This window comes from Dasypus novemcinctus, chromosome 26, assembly GCF_030445035.2.
Source record: "Dasypus novemcinctus isolate mDasNov1 chromosome 26, mDasNov1.1.hap2, whole genome shotgun sequence".
Classification (NCBI taxonomy): domain Eukaryota; kingdom Metazoa; phylum Chordata; class Mammalia; order Cingulata; family Dasypodidae; genus Dasypus; species Dasypus novemcinctus.
In genome coordinates this window covers 9,230,371-9,238,177 of record NC_080698.1, presented here as the reverse complement: position 1 = coordinate 9,238,177, position 7,807 = coordinate 9,230,371, and the positions used below count along the sequence as shown (strand labels likewise).

The window sequence follows — 7,807 nt, the reverse complement described above, 5'->3', positions numbered from 1 at the left end:
CACACTCTCCAGCTCTTGTAGTTTTCTGTTTTTTTAATAAAGACTATTCTGTAGAGCAGGTGTAGCTCAGTGGTTGAGTGCCTGCTTCATGTGTATGAGGTCTTGGGTTCAATCCCCCGTATATCCTTAAAAGAAAAAAGCCCATTCTGTATAGCTAGTAATATTGAGCATCTTTTCTTGTATCTTTTAGCCATTTGTATTTCTACTTCAGACAAAAGTCAATTCAAGTCTTTTGCCCATTTCTAATTGGGTTACCTGTTCATTTTGTCTTTAAGTTGTGTGATCGCTTTTTTTAACACGAAAATCAAACCTTTGTCAGATACATGATTTCCAAAGATTTTTTCTCATTGAGTTGGGTGCCTTTACACCTTCTTAATGAAATAATTTAAAATACAAAAGTGTTTAATTTTGAGGCAGTCCCATTTATCTATTTTTTCTTTTGTTGCTCATGCTTTGAGTGTAAGGTCCAAGAAACCACCAACTACAACAAGATCTTGAAGGCATTTCCCTACATTTTCTTCCAGGAGTTTTATGGTTTTAGTTTTTATATTTAGGTCCTTGATTCATTTTGAATTAATTTTTTGCATAAGGTGTGAGATAGGGGTCCTCTTTCTTTTAGATATGGATATCCACTTTTCTCAGCACCATCTGTTGAATAGGCTGTTCTGACCCAGGTGAGTAGGCTTGACAACCTTGTCAAAAATTCCTTGACCACAGATGTGAGGGTCAATATCCGAACTCTCAGTTCAATTCCATTGGTCAATCTTTATGCCAGTATCAGGGCGTTTTACCACTGTAGCTAGATGATATGCTTTCAAGTCAGGAAGTGAGACTCCTCCAACTTCGTTATCTTTTATTACAATATTTTTGGCTATATAAATTTGATAATTTTTGGCTATATGAGTTTTATATAGAGCTTACCATTCTATATAAATTTGATAACTGGCTTTTCCAACTCTGTAATGAAGGATATTGGAATTTTATCAGGATTGTATTAAATCTGTAGATAAGTTTCAGTAGAATTGACATTTTAATGATATTTAGTCTTCAAACCCATAAACATGGACAATCCTTCCATTTATTGAGATAATCTTTGGTTTCTGTTAGCAATGCTTTATGGTTTTCTGAAAAAAGATCCTTTATATCCTTGGTTAAGTTTATTCCTAAATATCTGATTCTTTTAGTCACTATTGAAAATGGAATTTTTTCCTGACTTCCTCCTCAGATTACTCATTTGTAGTGTACAGAAACGCTATTGATTTTTTTATCCCCCCACCGCCCACCATGGCTTTTTGCTTGCTGTCTGCTCTCTGTGTCCATTTGCTGTACATTCTTCTGTGTCTGTATTTATTATTTATTTATTCCACCCCCCTTGTGGCTTGCTCATTGCCTGCTCTCTGTGTGCATTAGCTGCGTGTTCCTCTGTGTTTTTGCTTGTCTCCCCTTTCTTTGTTGTATCACCTTGCTGAGTTGGCTCTCTGCGGTGCTGGCGGCCAGGCAGCACTCTGCAGTACCCCGGCCGGCGCCTCTCCGCAGCGTGCAGGTGAGCCTGTCTTCACAAGGAGGCTCCAGGGTGTGAACCCAGGGCCTCCCATATTGTAGACAGGAGCACAACTAATTGAGCCACAGCCTCTTCCCATGCTACTGATTTTTGTGTATTAATCTTGTATTCTGCCACTTTGCTGAAATCATCTATAAGTTCTAATAAGTTTTTGGGGAATTTGGAGGATTTTATTAGGATCATCTCATCAGCAAACAGTGAAAGCTTCATGTATTCCTTTCCTATTTGGGTGTCTTTTCCTTGCCCAATTGTTCTAGCTGGAACTTTTAGCACAATATTGAATAACGGTGGAGAGAATGGGCATCCTTGTTCCCGATCTCAGTGGGAAAGTTTTCAGTCTTCCCTCATTGAACGCAATGTTAGCTGTCGGTTTTTCATATATGCACCTTCTCATATTAAGAATGTTTCCTAATATTCCTATCTTCTGGAGTGTTTTTATCAAGAAAGGATGTTGGATTTTGTCAAATGCCTTTTCTGCATCTATTGAGATGATCATATGATTTTTTTCTTCTTCAATTTATTAACCTGGTGTATTACACTGACTGATTTTCCTATGTTGAACCATCCTGCATACCTGGTATAACGCCCACTTGATCATGATGTATAATTTTTAATGTGTGTTTGGACTTGGTGAGCAAGTATTTTGTTGAGGAGTTTTGCATCTAAATTTATTAGAGAAATTGGTCTGTAATTTTTTTTTTCTTAATATCTTTATTTGGCTTTGGAATTCAGCTGATATTAGCTTTATAGAATGAGTTTAGTAGCATTCCCTCCTGTTCAAGTTTTTGGAACAATATTGGTATTAGATCTTCTTTAAACAATTGGTAGAATTCACCTATGAAGCCATCTGGTCCTAGATTTTTCATTTTGGGGAGGTTTTGATGGCTATTTCAGTTTCTTTACTTGTGATTGGTTTATTGCAGTCTTCTATTTCTTCTAGGGTCAGTGTGTTTTGTTGGTGTGTTTCCAGGAATTTGTACATTTTGTCAATGTTGTCTAGGTTGTTGGCATACACTTGTTCTTAGCATCCTCTTAAGATCTCTTTTATTTCTACTAGGTCAGTGGTAGTGTCCCCTTTCTAATTTTATTTACATCTTCTCTTTTATTCCTTGTTAATATAGCTGAGTTTATCAATTTCGTTGATCTTGAAGAACAAACTTTTAGTTCTGTCAATTTTCTCTATTTTTAAAAAATTCTCCATTTCATTTACTTCTGCTCTAATCTTTATTCTTTCTGCTTACTTTGGGATTGGTTTGCTGTTCTTTTTCTCATTCCTCCAAGTATGCAATTAGGTCTTTTGACTTTAGTTCTTTCTTTTTTTAAAAAAATATAAGCATTGAGGGTTATACATTTCTCTCTCAGCACCACCTTTGCTGTATGCCATAAATTTTAATATGATATTCTCGTTTTCATTCATCTTGAGGTATTAACTGAATTCTTTTGCAATTTCTTTTTTGACTCGCTGATTATTTGAGTATATTGTTTAATCTTCATATATTTATGAATTTTCCCTTTTTCTGTTTGTATTAATTTCAAACTTTATTTCATTATGATCAGGGAAAGTACTTTGTACAATTTCCATGTTTAAATTTATTGAGATCTGACTTATGTTCCAACATATGGTTTAACATGGAGAAAGATCCATGAGCACTTAAAAAGAATATATATCCTGTTGTTTGGGGTGCAATGTTCTATAAATATGTTAGGTCTAGTTCATTAATCATATAATCAAGATCTCAGATTCCTTATGTATCCTCTGTCCAGATGTTATATCTAATGCTGAGAGTAGTGTGATGAAGTTTTCAACAATTATTGTAGAGAAGTCTATTTCTTCCTTCAGTTTTGCCAGTGTTTGTCTCATGTATTTTGGGGCATAAACATTCATTATTATTATTTCTTCTTGGTGAATTGTCCCTTTTATCTCTTATAACAGCTATGCATTTAAAATCTATTTTATCCCATATTAGTATCACTACTCTAGTTCTTTTTTATTACTATTTGTGTGGAATATCTTTTTCCAACCTTTCATTTTCTTTTTTTTCCCCTAAAGAGTACATCTCAAGGTTACTCTTCTCACCAACACCTGTTGCCACGTATTGAAGCAAGATGGCAGGCAGTGTCTGTGAGGGTTCAGCCTTCCTCATTCCTCTTAAGGCTCCACAGGCCCAGCTTCTTCCAGTCTCACAGTTCTAGGCTGGGACAGGGCTGAGCCACTCTGATCTCTTCAGCTGCAAATTATCAGGCCAATGACTTCTCTCTCCCTGGGGCTCTAGCATCCCTAACTAACTTCTCTTCTCTGCCAGGTCTTTTTCTGTGTTCTCCTGTGTATCTATTATACTTCTCTATGTCTCCTTGTTTGACTGTCCATTTATATAGCCCATGAAGGGGGCGGGGACCAACCTGAATTACACTCTACTGACATGATCAAATCAAAGCCCTAATCTTAACATAATTTAATCAAAGACACCTCAGCTGAATCTAATACAATCAAAAGGTATCATGCTTAGAGGAACAGACCAGTTTACAAACATAATCTCTTTTTGGAATTCATAAATAATCTCAAACTGCTACAACACCCATTCCAAAACACAGACTATCTACAACTGCAAGCAAGACAGTTCCATCCACCTGCCCCATGATCCAACCCCCCCACAATCATAAATAGAGTGGGCATCACCATCCCAAAATCCCCAAGACTGGGGAATGAAAAATGAACCAAAGCAGATTCATTATTATTCTATTATTATCCTACTATAGGCCCACTATCATTCTAGCAGTGGAAGAATCTGCATCATCTATATATACGCAGCAGCCACCAGAGGCTCCAAGGGGAGGGAGAGGGAAGAACAGGCATAACATGGGGGCATTTTTGCAACACTGGAATTGTCCTGCATGACATGGCAATGATGGATACAGGTCACTATAAATTGCATCAAAACCTACAAAATTGTGTGGCCAAAGTGCAAACCACAAAGTAAACTACAGTCCATTGTCAGTAGCAATGCCCCAACATGTGCTCATCAACTGCCACAAATGTACCACACTAATGAAAGATGCCATAAGTGTGGGAGGGGATGGGGCACACAGAATCGCCCACACTTCCAATGCAATATCCATGCAATCTAAGGCTTCCCCAAAAATAAAAAAATTTTTAAGATATTTACTGAAAGAAAGGAAAAAAGCATGGTACTGATGTAAAGATAAACAAATCAACCACACAGAATAGAAAACCCAGAAAAAGATCCATTTATATATGGCAACTTAGTATATACACCAGCTTGGTATGTGACAACATTGGTGATACAAATAATTTAGGAAAGGATAAATTATTCAAAAAATCATGCTTAGAAAACTATCTATATGGGGAAAAAATCAAAACCCAGTCTCAAAATAAATCCCAGGTGTATTAAAAACCCCAAATCCAGAAATAAAAATTATAACAGTTTTAGAAGAAAATTCAAGATATTAACCATATGGCATCAAAATAGAAAAAGCTTTCTTAAACAAGACCCGAAAGGCTACAGGGTGCAAAGAGAAGGACAAAACATTTACCCAATTGCAGTCACCCCTTGGGCTGAAGTGTGGTTTGCTGGCCTGGCGGGGGAGCAGCCGCGGCAGGCCAAGCCGCTGCCCCCATAATAGGGTGGCTGGTCGGACTCACCGCCACCCCTGAAGGGAGCTCGGCATGGGCGCAGAGTGCCCTCCGGTCTCCCCTTCTCGGCAGCCATGCTTCCGCGGCCGCCCCTCCTCCTGGATGGCGCCACACGATGCTCGTGGGGTGGCACCCTTCTTCTTCTTTCTCCCTGCGCAGGCGCAGGGCGGAAAAATCCAGTCTGCCCTTTTCCCTCCCCCCCCCCCACAGCAGCAACAGCCAGGCGTGGGCGGGAAACTCAAGTCTGCCCTCCACCCCAGCAACAGCAGCCACCAATCCCTAAACCCTGCCCCTTCCCCCAGCAACAGCAACAGCCAATCCCTAATCATCACCCCTCCCCCGTCCAGTACCGCCCACTGACCTTTCTCCAGCAACCAATCAGAACAGGGCGTGGCTTCGACCAATCAGCCTTCCCCAGCCCCTATAAAACTGTTGCCTCTCCCTCAATAAAGTGGACTTGCGTGTTTACCTTGTCTCCGCGGTAGTTCTTCTGCCGTGCGCCCTCCAGTCCTGAGAGCCCCCGACAAGGACCTGGCCTCCCTTGTCCCCAGTTCGTCGCCTGCTTCTCCGGGCGACCCCTTCGTCGCCGGCTTCGCCGGGCGACCCCGTCAGCCAAACCGCGCAACCCCTGTGAGACCGATCCCTCGTCTGCTGCCGGACCGACCCCTCGTCCCAAGTGGGACCGACCCCTTGTCCCAAGCGGGACCAACCCCTCGTCCAAAGCTGGACTGACCCCTCGTCCGCAGCCAGACCCCACCTCTACCGACCGTGCAAGCCGTCGCACCCAATAAATTTTAAAACTTCTATACATTAAAATACCATAAACAAAGTTAAAAGAGAAGTCACTAAATGGGACAAATTGGAAATGCATATAGCCAAAATGGAATTATTATCCAGACTATATAAAGAACTGACAGGGGGGTTCCTCCCAGGGCGAGGCTTGTCCATTGTACTCAGGGTGTGCTGATCCCTGCGATTTGCCCAAACGCTGGGAACTGGACTGCATCATTTGTGGTACTGGGATACTGCTTTCTGGCTCTCCCCATCAAGAGAGATGAGCTTCAAGTTGTTTTTCCACAATGAAGATGAACTTGCTGATTTAACCAGCTCTCTCTCCAAAGCTTGCTGGTGAACCAAAGCTTACATCATAGAATGGTAGCCACCACAGGGATGGGCTCTGGGGCTCCTCTTGCAGGTAAAGATAAGAAAATTTGAGGAGAAATGTGGAGAACATCAGCTATACATATGATGCAGGTCAAATGCCACAGGTAAATTGACTTACAGTTACATTGACATGTCACTTGATGCTGAAATCTTGCTATCTAATAGGGTTTCAGGAGTGATTTTCTCTCTCTGGACATTTTCCACAGCATCATTAGCATGCAGGAGAGCAGAAGAGAAATTTCACTTTCTTAAAAGTAAATCTGTTGGATCAGAACTTGGCCAATTCTTGTATCTGGTGCCCACAATCCAAGGTCAGAGGGCAACTGGGCCCACGGACCCAGCATCCTGCTAGCTTCCAGTTGCCTGGCCCTTGTTCTTTCCTGCTCTTGCCTCCTCCCCCACAAGCTCCATCTCTCTCTGCGCTCTTTCCCTCTTGCTGTTGCCTTCCCTCGCACTGTTTCTCCTAACCTTTCACTTTCAACCTGATTGTGCCCTTGAACCTAAGGTGAGTCTCTTGTAGACAAATAGATGGTTCATGTTTTTTGTTTGTTTTTTTGAGGTATGGGGGCCTGGGGATTGAACCCACATCCTTGTATGTGGAAAGCCAGCGCTCAACCACTGAGCCATATTGGCTGCACTGAATTGGTTTTTTCATTTGTTTGCTTGTTGTTTTGGGTTTTTGTTTTTGTTTTTGTTTTTAGGAGGCATGGGGAAACAAGCCCAGGACATATCATGTGGGAAGCAGGCACTCAACCCCATGAGCCACATCTGCTCCCAGGTTGTTTTTCTAATCCATTCTATCAGTCTGTCTTTTGCATTTTAAAAACAATGTATTGAAGAATATAACTCATACATGAACATACATAAGCTATAAGTGTATAGTAAAAGTTGTGAACTCACAAAACAAACATGCATGATATCATACAGGGCTCACATACATCATCCCACCACCAATATCTTGCATTGTTCTGAAACTCTTTTAACAAATTATGAAAGAGCATTGTCAAAGTATTACTACTAACTACTGTTTATATCTTACATTTGGTGTATTTTCCCCCAACCCACCCTATTTTTTTGTTGCTGTTCATAAACCATACAATTTATCTAAAGTATACAATTAATGACATTTGGTATAATCGCTGAGTTGTGTGTTCCTAACTTCAATCAGTATTAGAGCATTTTCATTACTAAAAAAACAAAACAAAACAAAAAAACACTATCATACCCATATGTTAGTGCTACTAATTACAAATCCTACAATGTGCTTTCACCATTTCTATTCATTTCCAAACAACTTTTTACCAATTATGCACAAATTAAACTTCAGCTTTCCATTCTCTAACCACTTTCTATTACCTGATGACTTGTATTCTAGCTATTAACTCCATGAATTTGTTCATTTTCATCTATGTCTTTTAATTGGGGTTGAA

At 40.3% G+C, this 7,807-nt stretch overlaps 1 pseudogene; it reads left to right on the top strand.

Annotated features, from left to right (window-relative positions):
* Window positions 1-6,115: 6,115 nt before the first annotated feature.
* Window positions 6,116-6,259, top strand: LOC111762091 (U1 spliceosomal RNA; annotated as a pseudogene).
* The last annotated feature ends 1,548 nt before the right edge of the window (window positions 6,260-7,807 follow it).